Genomic DNA, 20,473 nt, shown 5'->3' with positions numbered 1-20,473 from the left:
CATGGAAATGTCTGAGAATTAGTTCCTTTAGACACCAAATGCCCTTTGTAGAACTGGTATACCCAGACCTACTTAATTGAAGAGAAGTTGAGTAGCAGTTATAGAATAACATGCATACTTTATTGAAAGTATTAGTTGCTCAGTCGTGTCTAATTGTTTGCAACCCCATGAACTGTAGCCTGCCAGTCACCTCTGTCCACAGAATTCTCAAGGCAAGAATACTGAAGTGAATTGCCATGCCTTCCTCCAGGGGATCTTCCTGACCCAGGGATCAAACCTGAGTCTCTTGCATTGCAGAAGGATCCTTTACTGTCTGAGCCACCAGAAAGCCCATGCTTTATTGGGCAAACATATTTTTGCTCAAGTGATGAATAGATTGGAAAAACCTAGCTAAACTATTTCCCAAATATTTTTAAAAGGATATTCACATGTTGAGTCAATGAAATTATTTCAAACACTTCCTTGTTTTATGTTATAGATTCATGATAGAAAAAAAAAAAATATTTTCTTTAGAGCCTGATAGAGTACATTCTATTTTAAGTCAAACTTTCCTCTTTTCTTTCTCTGGGTAATGTTCAATTGTTAGTTTGAATCATGAACATATTACCTAGAGTACAGGAATTTAAAGAGTATGTAATTATATTTGCAGTAACAACTATTGGCTTTTAAAAAAGGTCTATAATATTGAAAACTCATGTAAATGTGTTTTAGGACAACTAGAAAATACTGTCATTAAAATAATTAATCTATTTTACATTCTTAAATTTTTAACTTAATTGGGATTTTAAATTTAATGAATCCGTTTTTATTTGCCTTCAAGAAACAAACATACACATATTCTCCTGTTTTCCAATAGATGTCAGTATCAAAAAAGAAAAGAGCTAGTCTAGTCATTTAATGTAACTGTCTTGCAGTACAAAGGAGAATATTCTTTTCCCTTCTTTATGGTTTCATGTACTCAGAATTGCCACTGCTGCTGCTGCTAAGTCACTTCAGTCATGTCCAACTCTGTGTGACCCCATAGGCGGCAGCCCACCAGGCTCCCCTGTCTCTGGGATTCTCCAGGCAGGAACACTGGAGTGGGTTGCCATTTTAATTGCTAGAGTTGGTCTATTCAACAAGGGACAGTAGTTTTAAAACACACAATGGTTATTATTTTTGGGGGGGGTAGTAATTCATATAGTTAGTGTAGGTAGCAATTATGGTACTTCCAAAATGAAAGAAAATATGAAGGAAACATCTAAGTGTTTTCTAAATAATCCCTAGTTCTTTCCTTGTGCCTCTTCTCTGTAGAAAGATTTAACTCCTCCTGGTTACTTTCCATTTCCAAATGTTAATTCACAAATGGTTTTCAGTTCAAAAAAGGAGTTGACATATTTTTACATGGCCTTTGAAATGCACAGTGTTTTTTTAAAAACAACAACACTAGTCCTTATCTCTGTTCTGTTTTTACTATCATAGAATTTTAATTTACCTTAAATGAGACATTATATAAAGAATAAATATTAGTTGCCAGAGTTTTCAAATTAATTCATCAACAACATATAGAATTCAAGGCTGAAGAAAATCAAGGATTTAGAATTTTGTCAAAAATGGGAGGAATTTACTCTGAAATTTGTATTTAATCATATGTTATCAGTATAAATTAGGTCCCAATAGACTTTTTAAATTTATTTTTTTAATTGAAGGATAATTGCTTTACAAATTGTGGAATCAAGATTGCCAGAAGTATCAATAAACTCAGATATGCAGATGACACCACCCTTATGGCAGAAAGTGAAGAACTAAAGGGCCTCTTGATAAAAGTGAAAGAGGAGAGTGATAAAGTTGGCTTAAAGCTCAACATTCAGAAAACTAAAATCATGGCATCCAGTCCCATCACTTCATGGGAAACAGTGGCAGACTTTATTTTTTGGGCTGCAAAGTTACTGCAGATGGTGACTGCAGTCATGAAATTAAAAGATGCTTACTCCTTGGAAGGAAAGTTATGACCAACCTAGATAGCATATTAAAAAGCAGAAACATTACTTTGCCAACAAAGTTCTGTCTAGTCAAAGCTATGGTTTTTCCTGTAGTCATGTATGGATGAGAGAGTCGACTATAAAGAAAGCTGAGCGTTTTGAAGAATTGATGCTTTTGAACTGTGGTGTTCGGAAGACTCTTGAGAGTCCCTTGGACTGCAAGGAGATCCAACCAGTCCATCCTCAGGGAAATCAGTCCTGAATATTCACTGGAAGGACTGATGCTGAAGCTGAAACTCCAATACTTTGACCACCTGATGTGAAGAACTGACTCATTGGAAAAGACCCTGATGCTGGGAAAGATTGAAGGCAGGAGGAGAAGGGGATGACAGAGGATGAGATGGTTGAATGGCATCACCAACTCAATGGACATGAGTTTCAGTAAACTCCAGGACTTGGTGATGGACAGGGAGGCTTGGCGTGCTGCACTCCATGCAGTCGCAAAGAGTCGGATATGACTCAGCGACTGAACTGAACTGAATAAGGACCTACTATATAGCACAGGGAACTCTATTCAGTACTGTGTAAAGACCTATATCGGAGAAGGCAATGGCACGCCAATCCAGTACTCTTGCCTGGAAAATCCCATGGATGGAGGAGCCTGGAAGGCTGCAGTCCATGGGGCTGCTGAGGGTCGGACACGACTGAGCAACTTCCCTTTCACTTTTCACTTTCATGCATTGGAGAAGGAAATGGCAACCCACTCCAGTGTTCTTGCCTGGAGAATCCCAGGGACGGTGGAGCCTGATGGGCTGCCATCTATGGGGTCGCACAGAGTCGGACACGACTGAAGTGACTTAGCAAAGACCTATATGGGAAAAGAATCCAAAAGAGTGGACATATATATATGTATAACTAATTCACTTTGCTATACACCTAGAATACAGGAATTTTAAAGAGTATTTAATTATATTTGTAATAATAACACACCTGAAATTAACACAATGCTGTAAAACAAAACAAATTAACCCAAACAGCATAAAAAGGATTATAATGAAAAGAATAATACAAGATAATGAAAATGAATAGCGTCCTCCCAGTCAACTACAAGTTCTATCTCTTCAGAAGCAAATCCCCCTACTATTTTTTGGTTTCAGTTCCACTAGTATTTATTTTGATCATTTAATTTTTTTAACAAATTTTTTTGAAATCACTAAAGATGTACAATGTCTGGGTTTCCCAGGTGGTGCTAGTGGTAAAGAACCCACCTGCCAATGCAGGAAACTCAAGAGATGCAGGTTCGATCCCTGGGTTGGGAAGATCCCCTGGACGAGGGCATGGCAATCCACTCCAGTATTCTTCTCTGGAGAATCAAAGGAGCCTGGTGGGCTACAGTCCATAGGGTTGCATTGATTCAGACATGACGCAAGTGATTTAGCATGTATACATACAATGTATATTAATAGAAATTAATTAGCTCACATATGTCATCTGCTACATCTCTCTCCCTTCTCTACATCAGAAAACTGTCTTAAACCTCCATTTTTCATCCATTTTCCATCATCAACAGCATCTTTTGATCCCTTTCTCTGTAAAATGGAAGACATTAGAGCTTCCACCAATACCTCCACTTTTCTCTATCTCTTCCCCACTCTTTACTTTCTGTGTGATTCTCTTATAATTTTGATTTTAAAGATGTATAGATTCTCAATAGCCAGTTATATTGTATACTATTTCCAAGAAGCATTCTAAGAATAAATATTGTTTATTTCTTTCTCCTGTTTGTGCCCATATCCTTTCCTGTGTCTCTCCATAGCAAAAATTCAAGGTAAAATTTATTTTATATTTATATCCCAAGAAATCCCCAGTTATGCCCAAGATCATATTATCTACATGTCCCACTCCTTCCAGCCCTCCTGACTCTGCACACTTCCTTTCTGTTCCAATCTCTTGGTCCTCAGCTTCATCCTAAGAAATCCTCTTACTACCTTCTTGGCAATGTTGAATCTATTGTTTCCTGTATCATGTTTTTCTCTTTCTTGGTTTATTCCTTGTTTTGCCAGAGCACGTTGTTGAAAAACTTACAAAGAAAGGAGTTTTCCAGGGAAAATTTCTCCGAATGACTTAAAAGTCTTTATTCTATCTACTTACTTCACTGATATATTGCCTGATTTGGAATTCCAAGTTAAACCTCATTTTCCCTCAGCCCTTTGAAGGCATTGTTACCTCATCTTTCCCCAGACTATTGCTATTGAGAAGGAAATTTGAAAAACATTTGGCCCATAACCTGGTCTTTCGCTCTGGAAACACTTAAGATTGATCCTTAACTCACAGAAATTTCATGGTGATACGTCTGATTATTAATCTTTTTCTGTTGTTTTGTTGTTCCTGCACGTATATGTTGGTTGGTTTTTTGTTTGTTTTATGTGTTTTTTTGGGGGGGAGGGCTGGCTTTCCCCTCCTATCTAGTGTTTGTTAATGAGAATGAGGCTCTAATTAAAATGACTGTATGTACTTCATCCACAAGTAGAGATTTTTGTCTCTCCTACTTAGGTTGTAGGTGAATGGTCAAGGAGCCTTGTGTTAAGTTTTGAAACCATTAACAAAGGTCCGTCTAGTCAGGGCTATGGTTTTTCCAGTGGTCATGTATGGATGTGAGAGCCGGACTATAAAGAAAGCTGAGCACAGAAGAACTGATGCTTTGAACTGTGGTGTTGGAGAAGATTCTTGAGAGTCCCTTGGACTGCCAAGAGATCCAACCAGTCCATCCTAAAGGAGATCAGTCCTGGGTGTTCACTGGAGGGACTGATGTTGAAGCTGAAATTCTGATACTTTGGCCACCTGATGCAAAGAGCTGACTCATTGGAAAAGACCCTGATGCTGGGAAAGATTGAGGGCAGGAGGAGAAGGGGATGACAGAGGATGAGATGGTTGGATGGCATTACCAACTCGATGGACATGGGTTTGGGTGGTCTCTGGGATTTGGTGATGGACAGGGAGGCCTGGTGTGCTGCAATTCATGGGGTCGCAAAGAGTCAGATACGACTGAACGACTGAAGTGAACTGAACTGAAGGCTTAAATGAAGCAGACTTTGTTCTGGAGTACCAGTGCCTAACTTACTCTAAGTCCATTAGAGAAAAATGCTTATTTTCTTTTTTTCGGGTAGAATCACCTGGCGCTTGGCATTTTGTGCTAAATGCAGAGATGTCTTCCACATAAAATTTTAATGGATTCTTATTTTAATTCTCACATTTCTTCCCTATCCATTTCTATCTATTGAAATTCCTCAGGGACAAATCTTTTTTTCTGAGCGAGAGCCCCATATTCTTCACTGGATCCTATGGCTGACTACTTTGCCAGTCACTGCTCATCCATGAATAAGCTTTTGCCTCCCCAAAGCTTCTAGCTTTCTGATTCTTCGCTTACTATTCTCTTCTTTATTTGTAGATACATACTTTTTATTCCATTACACCTAAAGGAATAGATTTTTAGAGGGAAGAAGATAGACTTGTTGGTTCAACATATCATCTGAAATTGGAATCCTTCCTTTTTTAATTTTAATATTCATTATAATGTAAAATTACTGGCGTTTTGGATAGCTATGTTCTGATTCTGTTGATTTTGTTTTATTTAAGAGGAAATTTTGTTACTCTGTTAATAGTGAATTAGTAGAACTCAGTGACTTCAAAGCTTCTGAGGGTGTTGTAGATCGATCTTTTAGTTATAGATGGACTTCCCAGGTGGCTCAGTGGTAAAGAATCTGCCTGCAATGCAGGAGATGCATTGGGTCGGACAGATCCCCAGGAGAAGGAAATAGCAACCACTGCAGTAGTCTTGCCTGGGAAATCCCATAGACTGAGAAGCTTGGCGGGTTACAGTTCATGGGGCAAAAGAGTCAGATATGACTAAGCGACTGAGCAGGCACACACACATAATTATAGATAAAAACATACATCATACAACCATGTTCATATCATCATTGTCACAATAGCCCCAAAGTGGAAGCAACCCAAGTGCCCATCAATGAAGGATGAACAAAATGTGGTATATACATATAATGGAATATTCACCCTTCAAAAGGAAGGAGATTCTGACACACAATGCAACATGGATGAATCTTGAAAACATTATGCTAAGCGAAATAAACTTGTCACATAAGGACAAATATGGTATCAGTCCATTTTTATGAGGTGCCTAGAATACTCAAAATCATAGAAACAGAATGTAGCATGGTGGTTTCCACGGATGGAGGAAGGAGGACAGTTAGTGTTTAATGGCCACAGACTTTCAGTTTTGGAAGATGAAAAGTTCTGGAGATGGATGGTGGGAAGAGTTACACAACAACATGACTATACTTAATGCCAGTGAACTGTACACTTAAAAATGGTTAAAATGGTCAGTTTTATGCTATGTGTATTTTACCACAATAAACACTAGTAAAACATATTAAAGAATGTATTTCTTTGGTTCACATATGCTTTTCATTATTGATCATGATGGCAGGTATTAGCAGTTGAGAAGAATTCTGTATTTATATGTCTACTTTATCCTTTTTATATATTTTCCTTTCTCCTTCCTGACTTCAGAGAAAATAAAATTGCTCATATCCGAAACCCACACATTTGGAAGAAGATCCAAGTAAAGGGATCTCAGGGTCCCCATCCATCCTACAGGGTGAAAGAGAACAATAGACCAGGTGTTTGAAGTTTGCAAGTGTTAATTTTTTTTACCTCTCATGATATTCTGATGTTTCAATTTTCCGCATATAAAATGTTAATTTCATGTTTTATATTATTCATTTTCCTGGGGAAAAAACCAGGCTTAAACACCTTTATTTGTCTAGGTTTTGTTCTTGACTTTCAGTTCAGTGAGAGATGATGTAATATACCAGAGTATAGATTCAAATACTCCTGGTTCTCTTTCAGATCCTTCCATTTAACCACCACCATGGGCTTCCCTGTAGTAGGAAATGACAACCCACTCCAGTACGGTCTATGGGGTCACAAAGAGTCAGACACCACTGAAGTGATTTAGTACGCACGTACATATGACTTTTAGCAAGTTGCTAACTCTCTCTCAAAGGCTCAGTGTTCTCAGCTACCAAATAGATAAAAATAACTACTTAATACGGTCAGTATGAAGATTCAAGGAGTTAGCACAAAAGTCAAGAAATTGAGAACCTGTCAGCATCTGTGAATATTTGGGGGTCAAACTGAAGTTTGAGTGAATTAGGCCTTTTAGCACCAAGGAATTATATTCAAGTAAAAACATGTATAAAACCAATCCTCTTTGATGCCACAGAGGCACAACAAAGACAACACAGGGATTTTTTAGTTTATTAAACTCATAAAATTAGATACATGTTTCCTTTGAAAGTAGAGTTTTCTAAAATGTGATTGTCTTAGTCAAGTCCATATTAATTAGACAAAAAACAGATGTTCTAATCATTCCTTTAAAAACACTCTTAAAAGTAATATGTCCTGGAGAAACAACTTTTAATTTAATCTCTATCTCCACCAATCTGAATATTTTGACAATTTTCCTATATTTAATCTACATCTCAAATACCAGAATGCTCACCTGAATTTGAATTTCTGAAGATTTAAAAGAAATAAAATGGCATTTCTCTTTGGAGAAAGGTGAAAGAAGGAAGGAAGGAAAGGAGGGAGTGAAGCAGAAACAGAGGGAGGGAGGGAGGAAGGAGAGAAGGAATGAAGGAAAGAAGGAAGGAAGGATGGAGAGAATGAAGGCTATTTTTATAAGAAGAATCATGAGAGCTACTCATAAATTATTTTATTATCTGACACTGGCATTAACAATAACATTTGAAGAATCTATTCTTCTAAACGTTCCCCAGAATACAAAGTAAAAAAAAATTCTATAAGATTAAAATTCATGACAGCATTTCTTTCATATCCATATTATAATTTACTGTAACATCTTTAAAAATACCTTCAAAGTGGTCATTATCTCACTTACTGTTAGTCATTAATGCATGTTTTGGTTGAATATTGATTTTGCCCTTTTTTTTTTTTCCAGAAAAATAAAATAAAAGACATGATACATATAAGTCAGAAAATCTAAGGTCTTTTAGTTTGCTTGCCTGTTTTTTGGCAGTAAACACGTTGGGTCTCAACTTCATTCTAACTTTATGGTATTTTGTTGAAAAGGCTTGTTATGAATACATTTCTGTTTTTGGTAGCTGAGTGAATGAGGCCTAGGATTTCTGAGTATGTTTGACATCTCCTAAACCACACATTTTGGCCATGTATGATATATGGCTCTAGGATAAGTAGTTCTTTCATGAAAGACAACAGGGCTTCTGCCTTCTGACGTCCAGTCCGCATCCCAGGAAGGCTCCCCTTCTCGTGGATGCCAGGTGTGAACGGTGAGGGGTGAAGGCAGATGGTTTTCTGAAACGTAATCATCGGCAGGGCTAGAACTTTCTTCTTGAAGACTGGAATCCAGGAGCCTTGCTCACTAAGGCTCTGAACCAAACGTGAACAGTAAAAACCCATGCCATGATCTCTAAAGAATGTGTATCTTGTTTTCTATGAGAAAAGTGTTAACAGAATTTCAATACCACTGCAACAGAGGCTTATTAAATTGGCCTAGAATCAAATTAATTAAATAGGTTCCAAAAGTTCTTGGTATGTATTTTTCCTGTCCAATTTTCTAAATATAGCTCTGTCCCACATAACTTTCAAAATTTTATATACTGAGTTTTAATTGTCCTCATGCATAAGCCATTCAGTGGGCAAGCTATCAAGCCCCACATGCTGTAAACATAACCAAACCAACCTCTAAAACTCATCTGTGGGCATTTACAGGTATGTCTATCAATATTCTTTTCGCTCTCAATACCTTGGTCATTACAGCTGAAGATTCTCCCCTTTATTCGAAAAGTTCAGTCTAAGGCTTGTTGTCTCTTCACTTATATTCTGTTGGTAATTTGCCACTTGGTGAAACTGGCTTCATGAGTTCCAGAAAACACTTGGCTCCCAACAAAACAAAGGACCATTGCAAGCATTTTTGGTCAGTGGTGATTGAATGCAGATTGCAGGGTTGTTTTCCTAGACCACATTATGCTTTCAAATGTTTCTGCAGTAGTCGCATATTACTTTCATTATAATGATCATTATAATCATTTGCATTTTCAAGGCCCTTTTTGTCCCTGGTATTTTATGAGGAATCTACTCAGAGTTTAGCTTCCTTTTCACCGTGCCTGCCTCTGCTAAAAGCTTCTGGGCTTCTGCCTAGCCATCTTCATTTGTGAGTGTGCTAAGTTACTTCAGTTGTGTCCAGCTCTTTGTGACCCCATGGAGTGTAGCCCACCAGGTTCTTCTGTCCTTGGGATTCTCCAGGCAAGAATACTAGAGTGGGTTTCCAACCCACTTTCGATCCAACCCAGGGATCGAAATTGTGTCTCTTACCTCTGTTGCATTGGCAGGCGGGTTCTTTACCACTAGCGCCACCTGCCATCTTCATAAATGGCTGCCAAGGATGAGCAGGAAGAAACCCATGAAAACCACCCAGTGTAGGTTCTACAGAGTGCATGTGTGTTCAGTCACTCAGTCGTGTCCAACTCTTTGTGACCCTATAGACCATAGCCTGCCAGAATCCTCTATCCATGGGATTTCCCAGGCAAGAAGACTGGAGTGGGTTGCTATTTCCTTCTGCTGGTGGGGGTGGGGTGGGGTGGGGGGGTGGGGTGGGGTGGGGGGGTGGGGTGGAGGTGGGGTCGGGGGTGGGATTTTTCCCAACCCAGGGATTGAGCCCATGTCTCTTGCATAGGCAGGCAGATTCTTTACCGCTGAGCCATCACGGAAGCCCTGTATCCTTTCCCATACTCATAGGGGGAAAAACAAGAAATTGAAGGGCATGCTTTGATCTCTTTTTCACCAGCATTACTTAAAAGCTGTTTTTTACATGAATGTGACTGCTCTTAGATGTCTTATGTAACAGAAAAGGTAAACTGAAGGTTAAGCCAGTCAGGGGGATGTAGGGCCAAAGCAGCTCCCAGTTTTTCTCTTCAGTGTCTGCTGCCTCTACACCCACATGCTTCTTTCTCTCCACTTCTGGTGGTCCAAGGCCTAGTCTGCAGATGTTACTCCCACACAGTGGAAACATTCCCTCTTGTGTCTGCACACTTCCAGGCTTTGCTCATATGGGAAAAGGAAAAATTGGAGAGAAATAATGAATTTTCTGGATTGGTCTTATTTCCTTTTGTGCCTTTCAAAAGTGCTGAAACAGAAAAAAAAATTACTTTAGACCTATTCACCTTTCCCACGCTGCTAGCAACAGAAATCACTTTATAAAGTCATTTTTTTTTACTTTTAAAAAGTAGATAAATAATCTGATCACACCATCTTTCAGAAGTCTCAAGAGAGCTAGTCTACATTAAAAAAAAACTTTAATAATTTTGTTTAAATTATATTGTTTCTAAAATCAGAGTTATAAATGCTGCAGATTTGGAAAATGAGAGTGTCTGGGGTTTACTCTACCTAAAGCATATAGATTGCATCCTGCCTGTAATTTTCAAATAATTTTCATAAAGAGATGCTCTTCCTTGTTTGTGCCGCAGAGTATGAGACCAGTATGCTGAAAATGTAGCATACTCACAGGAAACAAAAGAAAACAGTTGCTTTAATTTTCTCCATTTCCCCTCCTTTCTCTCTGTAAAGCCAGCCATTTCTTTGCCCTTGAATGAATCTTGAGCAGCATCCATAAATGACCCAAGTCTTCTTTGAATCTTTCTTTAGTCATTTTAGTCATACAAATATTCTCAGTTCAAAAATTAATATGTCAGTGTCCAGTATCAGAGGTTCTTCCTCTCGTGTGACCTCTTCCATTCCAATTTGGCTTGCTGCAGGTGAGAAGTGTGTGATGAGTGTGTGAGTGAGTGAGTGTGTGTGTTGTGTAGGGGCGATACTAGGGGTTAGATCTTGGCTTCTTTTTAGTCTGTCACGTCTTTTCTCCTAAAGCCCAGAATTTAGTCATTGTTGAAGCAGAAGAGTAAGGAAAAGCATTTCTGGCCACCATTGATTTCCTGCCGTTTTACCCACACCTGGGGTGTTAAAGCTAACTGTGTCTGCTAGGATCTCTCAGGTCAATTCCTGACAATAGTGATGCCTCCCCAACTGCTGGTCCTGGCTCCATCCTCACGCCAGCATCTGGCTGTACATTCCCAGCATCTCTCAGCCGGCATCCTGCCCCCCAGCTATCCTATGCCAGCTCTCACACTCACTGTGGTTCCTAGTCCATGGGAAAACTTGCGAATGAGATTCAGTGCCATGAATGTGGTTACTTCCCAAATGCAGTCACTGGCTGCTTGGCCAGACAGGGATGGGTCAGACAGGAGTCCACTGAAACATGCCACAAACTTCAGGGGATGAACAGGATGCACTTAACTGGACTTTCTGAAGCTTCACGTGCCAAAGTTGAGGGAAGGGGAAGGAAGCACCACCACCTTTCCCAACATGAAAGGAGGGACAGGCGGAATCTCCACCCCATCAAGCTCTCTCCAGAAATTCTCGTATCCTCAATTCCTAAACTCATAAATCTTCTTTTGTGTGAGGAATCAAGAAACTTAGCACTAATTTTAGATGATGGAGATCTTTTCTAGTTTTCAACAATCTTATTTTGGAATTTAGTATTAGCTGGTGACAATATTATCTTGTGTGCGTGTGTGCTCAGTCGCTTAGTCATGTCCTACGCTTTGTGACCTCATGAACTGCAGCCTGTTAGGCTCATCTATCCATTGTATTCTCCAGGCAAGAATACTGGAGTGGGTTGCCATTTTCTCCTCCAGGGGATCTTCCTGACCTAGGGATGAAACCCATATATCCGGCATCTCTTGCATTGGCAGGCAGATTCTTTACCATTGTGTCAACCTGTGAAGCCAACTATTATCTTGGGATTCAGCCAAAATGGAGGTTGAAGGAATATCAGTTTTACTTTGGGTTAATACATGGTCTTCAATAACTAGGGAGTTCACTAATTCATTCAGGACACATATTTCTCATGTGCCTCCTGTGTGCCAGTCATTATTTCAGTAGTTAGGGAAGCAGCACTATGAAATAACCAGAAATCCCTGCTCTTGAGGACACAGTGGAAAGTACTAAGTATTCTCTGTTGATTTAAAGAAAATAAACAAGAAAAATTAGGGAAACTAAAGCTTGCAAGTAATATGGATAAAAATAAAGAAAAACCCTTTTGGGATGTGTATGAGATATTAGTGTGAGAAAACCTCAATCAGAAGGCATTTGATTAAAGACCTATTAAATTGAGAGGTCAAATTATACAAATAATATCACTTTGCTAGGGTTTCCATAACAATGTGCCTCAAACTGAGTGGCTGAAACAACAGAAAATTTTTGATCTCACAGTTCCGGAGGCTAGAAGTCCAAAATTAAAGTGTCACTAGGTTGGTTCCTTGCTAGGGCTGTGAAGGAATATATGCTGCACGCCTCTTTCCTAGCTTCTGGTAGCTTGCTGGCAACCTTTGTATTCTTGACCAGTAGGTATATCACTCTGATCTCTGCCTTCATGTTTACTTGGCATTCTCCCTGTGTGTATGCTTGTCAAAATTTCCACATTATAAGGACACCAGTCATACTGGGTTAGGGTCCATGCTACTGCAGTATAACCTCATCTCAACCTAATTACTTCTGTTAACTATGATATTTCCAAATAAGGGCACATTCTCAGGTTTGTAGTAGGGGTGAAGACTCAAATATGTGAATTTTGAGTGGACGCACTTCAACCAGTAATGCCTACAAGCGGAGGAACACATTTCAGGCAGATGAAAGCAAGAGTAAAAATTCCGAATGCAAGTTCAGGGAAACCTGAAAGATGAGGAGACCAGTATCGCTAGACAGAAGTGAAGCAGGGGTGGGTGCCAGAGAAGATGGTTCAGAGAAGTAGTACCAACTGGCAGGATTATGTCGGATCTTATAAGTCATAGTTTGCCAGTGCTTTTTACTCTGAGTAGATAAGTAGCTGTTGGAGGGTTTAAAGAAGAATGACATTGTCTGACATATTTTAACAGAATCATTCTGGTTGCCTAGTGAGACTAAAGAGAAGAAAGTTAGAAACATGCAGACACATTAGAACAATACTGTAACACTAAGAAGAAAGGGTAATGGCTTGAAGCAAAGTCGTGGCAGGTGGAAAGAACGTGAGAAGAGTGGTGTTCTGAATATATTTTGAGGTTTGTTGAACACATTTTGTGAGAGGTTTGTGGGTGGGTATGAGAAAAAAGAAGGTGGCTCAGACGGTACAAGATCCACCTGCAATACAGGAGACACAGGTTCAAGGTTGGGAAGATCCCCTGGAGAAGGGGACAGCCATTCCAGTATCCTTGCCTGGAGAATTCCATGGTTGAGGAGTCTGGTGGGCTACAGTCCATGGGGTTGCAAAGAGTTGGACATGACTGAGCAGCTAGCATTTTCATTTTTACGACAATTCTAGGATTTCTGGTCTGAGCAGTGAGAAGTGCTTACAATCAAGATTCAAAGAACTGGAAAAGAGGCATAACAGGAACACAGTTTTCAATACCTGAAGGACACCTTTTAACTATTTAATTTAAGAGGTTCAGTGGCATAGTTACAGGGGATAACAGTGTAGATTCTATGGGTAAAAAATAAGGTCCTACTGTATAGCACAGACAACTTTATTCAATGTCTTGTGATAAATTATAGTGAAAAAATATGAAAAAGAATGTATATGTGTATAACTTAGTCACTGCTATACAGTAGAAATTAGCACACCATTATAAATCAACTATAATTCAGTCACACACACACACACACACACACACACACACACACACACACACACTCTAGAATCAGACAGAATGCCTAGGGTCAAATCCCAGCAGTGCTATTACTGGTTGTTTGAACTTGTGTAAAGTGCTTAATCTCATTCAGTTTTCTTAGGTGAAAGTGAGGATGATACCATCAACCTCAAAAGGCTGCTGTGAGAATCAAAGGAGTTAAAACATGTAAAAAACTAACAATACTGTCTGGCACATATGAAGTGCTATACAAGATTTCTTTTTTCTTACTATGTTTGAAGAGGCAAAGACAATGGATAAGAGCCTATAGCAATAAGGGTAATTATGGGCTAAAGAGACACGTTTAGGGGTTTCAGTCTACAGATGATGTTAGTACTATGATTGGGTGATGACACCTAGACAGTGAGTGCAGACATCAAGAAAACTCAAAGACTGAGTTCTAAGCCCTCAGCACTGAAAGGATTAGGGAAAAGAGAGATGAGAAAACCCAGCAAGAGGGGTCCATGAGTTCAGAGAAAAACAAGTGAGTGAGTTATTCTGTTAACTGAGGGAAGAAAGTATTTGAAGGTGGACAGTATGGTAACTCTCAGTGCTTGCTGAGAAGTCCAGCAATGGAGTGGCCTTGAACTGGTGATTGGACTTAACAATTGAGCATTGTGCTATTTCGGAAACAGCAAATTCAGAGAAGCATTAAGGGTAGAAATTCCCAACTAGGGTGTGTCCATGGGAGAATGGGAAGAGAGAAATGAGAAACAAGGATTACAGATAACTCCTTGAAGGCAATTTGAGTAAGGTCATGGAGATAAATGGGCTTCCCTGGTGGCTCAGAGGTTAAAGCATCTGCCTCCAATGCGGGATACCAGGGTTCGATCCCTGGGTTGGAAGATCCCCTGGAGAAGGAAATGGTAACCCACTCCAGTATTCTTGCCTGCAGAATTCCATGGACGGAGAAGCCTGTTAGGCTACAGTCCACGGGGTTGCAAAGACTCGGACACGACTGAGCAACTTCACCTTCACCTTCACCTTCACCATGGAGATAAATAGGGTTAGCTAAAAGCAAAGGAGGAATGAACTAATACCTCTTTTAAATTTGGGACAAATAACAGCATTTTTATACACTGACAAAAATAATACAGATAGAAGAAAAACTGAGAATTGCTAAAGCAGATGGAAACTGTGACCCAAGCACAGAGGTTAGCTTTATTTAAGAGCAGGAGTAGCTCATTAATAGACACAGGTTTGGGTGGTAGGTTAGATAGGTGAAGTTCTCTTTGTTTTGTTTTCAGTGAAAAAAGGAACAAGGTCATTAACCAATACTGAGGACATTTTCAAAGTTTGAGGTGCAGGAACCAGTCATCAAGGATTATGGAGGAGTGAACAGAGCTGGGGAAGGACAGCATGATAGCTCAACAGAATTAAAAGCTCACTTGAGGTGTGCAGCCATGAATAGGTAAGGCCGTTTTCATGGCTGTGTATTTATCCATTTTCAGCTACAAGGGGACAGACATGCAGAAGACCTATAGTTGGATTTAACCATTTTGGTGATATATCAATACTAAGACCAAAAGAGCAGTTATAATGATCGACCATGAAATTCAACTATCTAGAAAATAAATGCTGGCAACTCACTCCAGTATGCTTGCCTAGAGAATTCCATGGACAGAAGAGCCTGGTGGGCTACAGTCCATAGGGTCACAAAGAGTCGACACAACTGAAGCGACTTAGCACACACACACTTTATCTGTTTTAGATGTGTTCTTCTTATTATCCTATGTAATCCTGTGACCCACAGAGTCACAAAAAGTTGGACATGACTGAAGGGACTTCATGGACACACACAAGAAAGTAAGTAAATACATGAGAAAGGGAGAGGAGGTGGAACGGCAGTAGAGATGCCTTGGTGGGGCAGAGGTTGCCATGGGGTACCCAGGCAGTGAGCTGATAAGAGAGAGCAGCGGTCAGAGCTATGTCTGAACAAACTATGTGTGAATAACAGTTATTGTAATGACAACAGGCTTGATAGAAAGTGGACAACAAAATCACTGGGGCAAGGAGACCAAGGAATCGAGATGCTAGTATAATAGAGAGATCATTTATGTGATTGAATTACTGAGAATCACAACAGGAGGGGAACTTGAGAAACAGTCAGTGAGCCACCAGCAAGTCTTTGTGCTGCAATCACTGTTGCTGAATTTGTCAAACAACAGAATTTTAAGGAGCATACTTTTCTTTGTATCAACAACATGTATATCACTTGTATATGTATGTATATATACATATATACAACTTGTATATATACAACATGTATATCACTTTCCTCCCATACTCTCTGGGGTCTCATGAGATTGTGACAGCAATTTTCAATTATCAAGATGTTCAAATAAAGCCAAATTTTATATGGCCTTTGCCTCATATATTTCAGTACAGAGAGGTAAGTAGAGAAACAATTTCCTGTTGCATTTTTAAGCTGATAGGTTACATTTCTGAAAAAGTATAACGATTCCTTAAATGAATATTATTTACCATTTACATTTAATAATAACTTTAAAAGGTGCATGTTTTCCTGGTAGTCAGGAAGGAATTTCCTCCCGTGTTCTGGGACTTTCCCTACTGTTCCATGAGTCTGACTAGACTCATCAGTATCATATGACCTAAATTTCCCGAGTTGTTTGTTTAGTGCCTGTACTCAAGGTTTCCCAGTGCTATTATGTAGTGGGCAATTATTTTTAATTTCAGAGGAAGTATTCAGTGAGGGACTACCTGAGATTTTTCTCTCCATAAGAATGAAAAGAAGGGCAAAGAAGTAATTTATCAACTAGTAAGTCAACATGTGACCATAAGTCTACAGAAGGTAAAGTAGACCAGACTTCATATAAAACTGCTTTAACTTAACTAGCAGGAAATATGAGAATAGGAGAAGAAATGGAAGGAACAGAAAAGAAAACACAAAGCAAAGAACAGACAATAGGAATTAGAAAGGGAAGCATGTCTGAAAAATAAGAATGACAATTTGTAAATTGTTCTAGGATTCTTTAATCGACGAAGGAGGCTTTATTTTTCATGTTATAACTTTATAAAAAGACAAATACCATATGATATACTTAATATGTATAATCTAAAATACGGCTCAAATGAACCTATATACGAAACAAAAACAGACTAATGGACATAGAGAATAGATTTTTGGCCAAGTGGGAGAGGAGAGGGTGGGAGATTGACTGGGATTTTGGGGTTAGTAGATGCAAACACCTACATTTAGAATGGATACATAACAAGGTCCTACTGTATAGCACAGGGAACCTTATCAAATCCCCTGGGATAAACCATAATGGAAAAGAATATAAAAAAGAATGTATGTATGTATGTGTATATAAATGTGTGTGTGTGTGTGTGTGTGTGTGTGTGTGTGCCGTGTGCTCAGTTGTGTCTAACTCTTTGCAACCTCAAGGACCAACTGTAACCTGCCAGGTGCCTCTGTTCATGGACTTTTCCAGGCAAGAATACTGGAGGGGGTTGCCCTTTTCTCCTCCAGGGGATCTTCCTGACTCAGGGATCAAACTCACATCTCCCGTGTCTCTTGCATTGCAGGAAGCTTCTTTATCCACTGAGCCATCAGGGAAGCCCATAATTACATTAAATATATATACTTAGTCACTTTGCTATATGCAGAAATTAGCAGACTATTGTAAATCAATATTATAATAAATTTAAAAATTATAAAATTAAGGTATTTCTTTGGGGGAAAATTTATTTTTAAACTTAAAAGTTCTCCTGGATATTTTGTTGAAAATATTACATAGCATTCATATTTTAAAGGGACAGAAAAGGAACAATTTCTTTATGGACAGTGGGAAAGACAATTTCAAATTACTCAGGAACCAGTAATCATAAGCTCAAAAGGAAGCTTTTGAAACATAAGAAATACTGCTGGGGCACAAAATCTCTTGCTAAATATCAGAGGATGTATTAACTTTATTTTTCCCATAGAAAAGAAATGTTTACTTTTTAGGGTGCAAAGAACCACCCCCTATCTCTGAGGAGCTATTTATTTTTGTAGATGCTAGAATTCATCTCCTGAGGTCTGAATTCCTTAAGTCTGATAGGGAGCCCTGGGAGTAGCAGGTGTTTTGATGCAGATAAACCTCAGCCCACAAATTAAAAAATACTACCCTATCAGACATCACAGATGAGACTGAACAACAAACCACTCAACATGAATCCCTGAAAGAGAACTCTTCATGAATGAATAATTAAATTTAAGAGTTGCTTAATAAGTCTTCATAAGATTGAATGGACTCTTGAAACTGGTCAATGATAAAACAAAAAAAAAAACAAAAAAAAAAACTGCCCTTCAAGGATTTCAATACATGAGACCAAATTTGTATTACTTAGTAAGGGTTTGTAAGGCACAACTGCTTTAATTCTTGTTATTTACTAAGTTAATATATTTAGAATTTAACTTCATTTGCAGCACTTCATCACAGGACGCATCATGTTAGTGTTTAAGAACATGGAAGAATTTCCTGTCTTCAAAATATTATGAACAGATTACATAATGCTTATAGGTAGAGTAACTGTCTAAACTGTGCCAAACAAGATTTATATCTCTCTTTCATTCATTTCAGTTCAGTTCAGTCGCTCAGTCGTGTCCGACTCTTTGTGACCCCATGAATCGCAGCACGCCAGGCCTCCCTGTCCATCACCAACTCCCGGAGTTCACTCAGACTCATGTCCATCGAGTCAGTGATGCCATCCAGCCATCTCATCCTCTGTTGTCCTCTTCTCCTCCTGCACCCAATCCCTCCCAGCATCAGAGTCTTTCCCAATGAGTCAACTCTTTGCACTCATTTACACACACACAAATGTATGCATGTACACACACACACACACACACATACACACACACTTATTAATTTAAAAAAAATCCATTCTATTACATTGCAGACTTATAGAAGAGTATATTTAAAACTATTTTCCCAAATAAATTTCTTTCAAAAAATAAAAATAACTAACCATATGATCAAAACAAATTAAAAAAAAAACCCTCCATACTATTTATCTAGATTCTAGATAGAGTTTTCTTAAAATGAGGACTGCTCTTTGAAATAAATGCTACTGCTTCATCAGCAAATTGATTTCTTCTAGCTTTCATACAGTCAGTGGTCTCACTAAGCCTCTCTCCACCCTGTGAATAGTATAGACTGATAAACATTTTATACAAGCTATATACTTATGATGAATTTTATGGAAAAATTCAACACATCATTAAACACGCATTCATTTATTAAGTATTCTTTGACTTACTGATGCAAATTAGCAGCCTGATGATTTTGTTCCTGTAGGATACTGTAGAGGATAAGGCACAGCTTCTTAGGATGTCATGTGGCTGCCGGACGCCATTGTTACACAGATTCCCCATATATCCTGTCCAGAAGGAATAGCCATCTTTGACACTGATTGACTTGGCACACATCATTTTACTGGTGAAGCTGCATTTTGTCTGAACGGGGCAGAGCGGGAGGTACAGAAACCATGATATGTGAACATCTTTCATATGTAACTTTGTGTTGAAGTGAGAATTCTCTTCACAGCACATCTATCTTTCACATCATTGCAAGAAGCCCTGGCTAAAGCCAAAAGTACAAAATTGGTGTCTACCACACCTAATCGAGCACATTTTAATTCTGCTATTAATAATATCTTATTAAATGAAATATCAGGAGCAAACATAGAGCGATGGCATCCATATTTGTTTGATCACATCTCTTTGCCTACTAGACTTCCCTCTTTTCCCCAATCTCAGGGATGCTTACCTAGGTTTTAAACTTTCAGTTTGTTTTTTTTTTTCCCCCACAGGCTTGTAAGTATATCCAAAATAACCTTATACTAAAGTGATAGTTTTCTCAGGGTGAAATATACATGCTTACTTAATTAGTCATTATCATCCCAGTCTTTTAATTTATATAAACAATATTCCCTTACATTATGCATCTCTCCTGCATATTTCTGAAACTCAAGGCTAGAATCTAGAGAAGTTTTCTTTCACTCTAGATTGCTTATAGCCTCTGCTGTTGTTGTTGTTTAGTCTCAGTTGTGTCTGACTCTTTGCGACCCCATGGATTGCAGCAAGGCAGGTTTCCCTATCTTTACTATCTCCCTGAGTTTGCTCAAACTCATGTCCATTGAGTCAGTGATGCCATCCAACGATATCATTCTCTGTTGCCCTCTTCTTCTCCTCTGTAACTTTTTAATTAAAATAATTTTGAAGAATACAGACTCTCTGGCACCACTTGAATCTTACTAAACCAGAATTCCAATGCTCTTACCAGGAGTTTTAATTTTTAAAAAGATCCATGGATAATCCTGATACATAAAGACCAAGGATGCTTCTTCCTATTTTCTGTAATGTAAATCTATGCAAGTTAGAATTTTGGATATATTGCTGCTAAAACAAAAGGAGAACACACCCAAGGAATGAACTTATGATTGACGGATGCTGGCGAGACTGGAATGATTGGAAAATCTGACTAAAGAGATATTACACTTGCAGAATTCCAAAAAGAAAACACAACCCACAAGAGAAAACCATCAATGCTTGCTTATTTGCTTTCTTTCTGGCCAATAACTTTTCTAATTGAGCCTTTAGTGAAGGAGGAGTTATCTGTTATGCTGTTGAGAAGAAAAGCCAGCAGTCTGGAGCAAGATCTGAAAAAA

This window comes from Bos grunniens, chromosome 4 (assembly GCF_055505025.1).
Source record: "Bos grunniens cultivar Pamir isolate PY7600 chromosome 4, Bosgru_T2T1.0, whole genome shotgun sequence".
In the NCBI taxonomy this organism is placed as follows: Eukaryota; Metazoa; Chordata; class Mammalia; order Artiodactyla; family Bovidae; genus Bos; species Bos grunniens.
The sequence above is the reverse complement of the archived record's forward strand: the minus strand, read 5'-3'. Positions refer to the sequence as shown.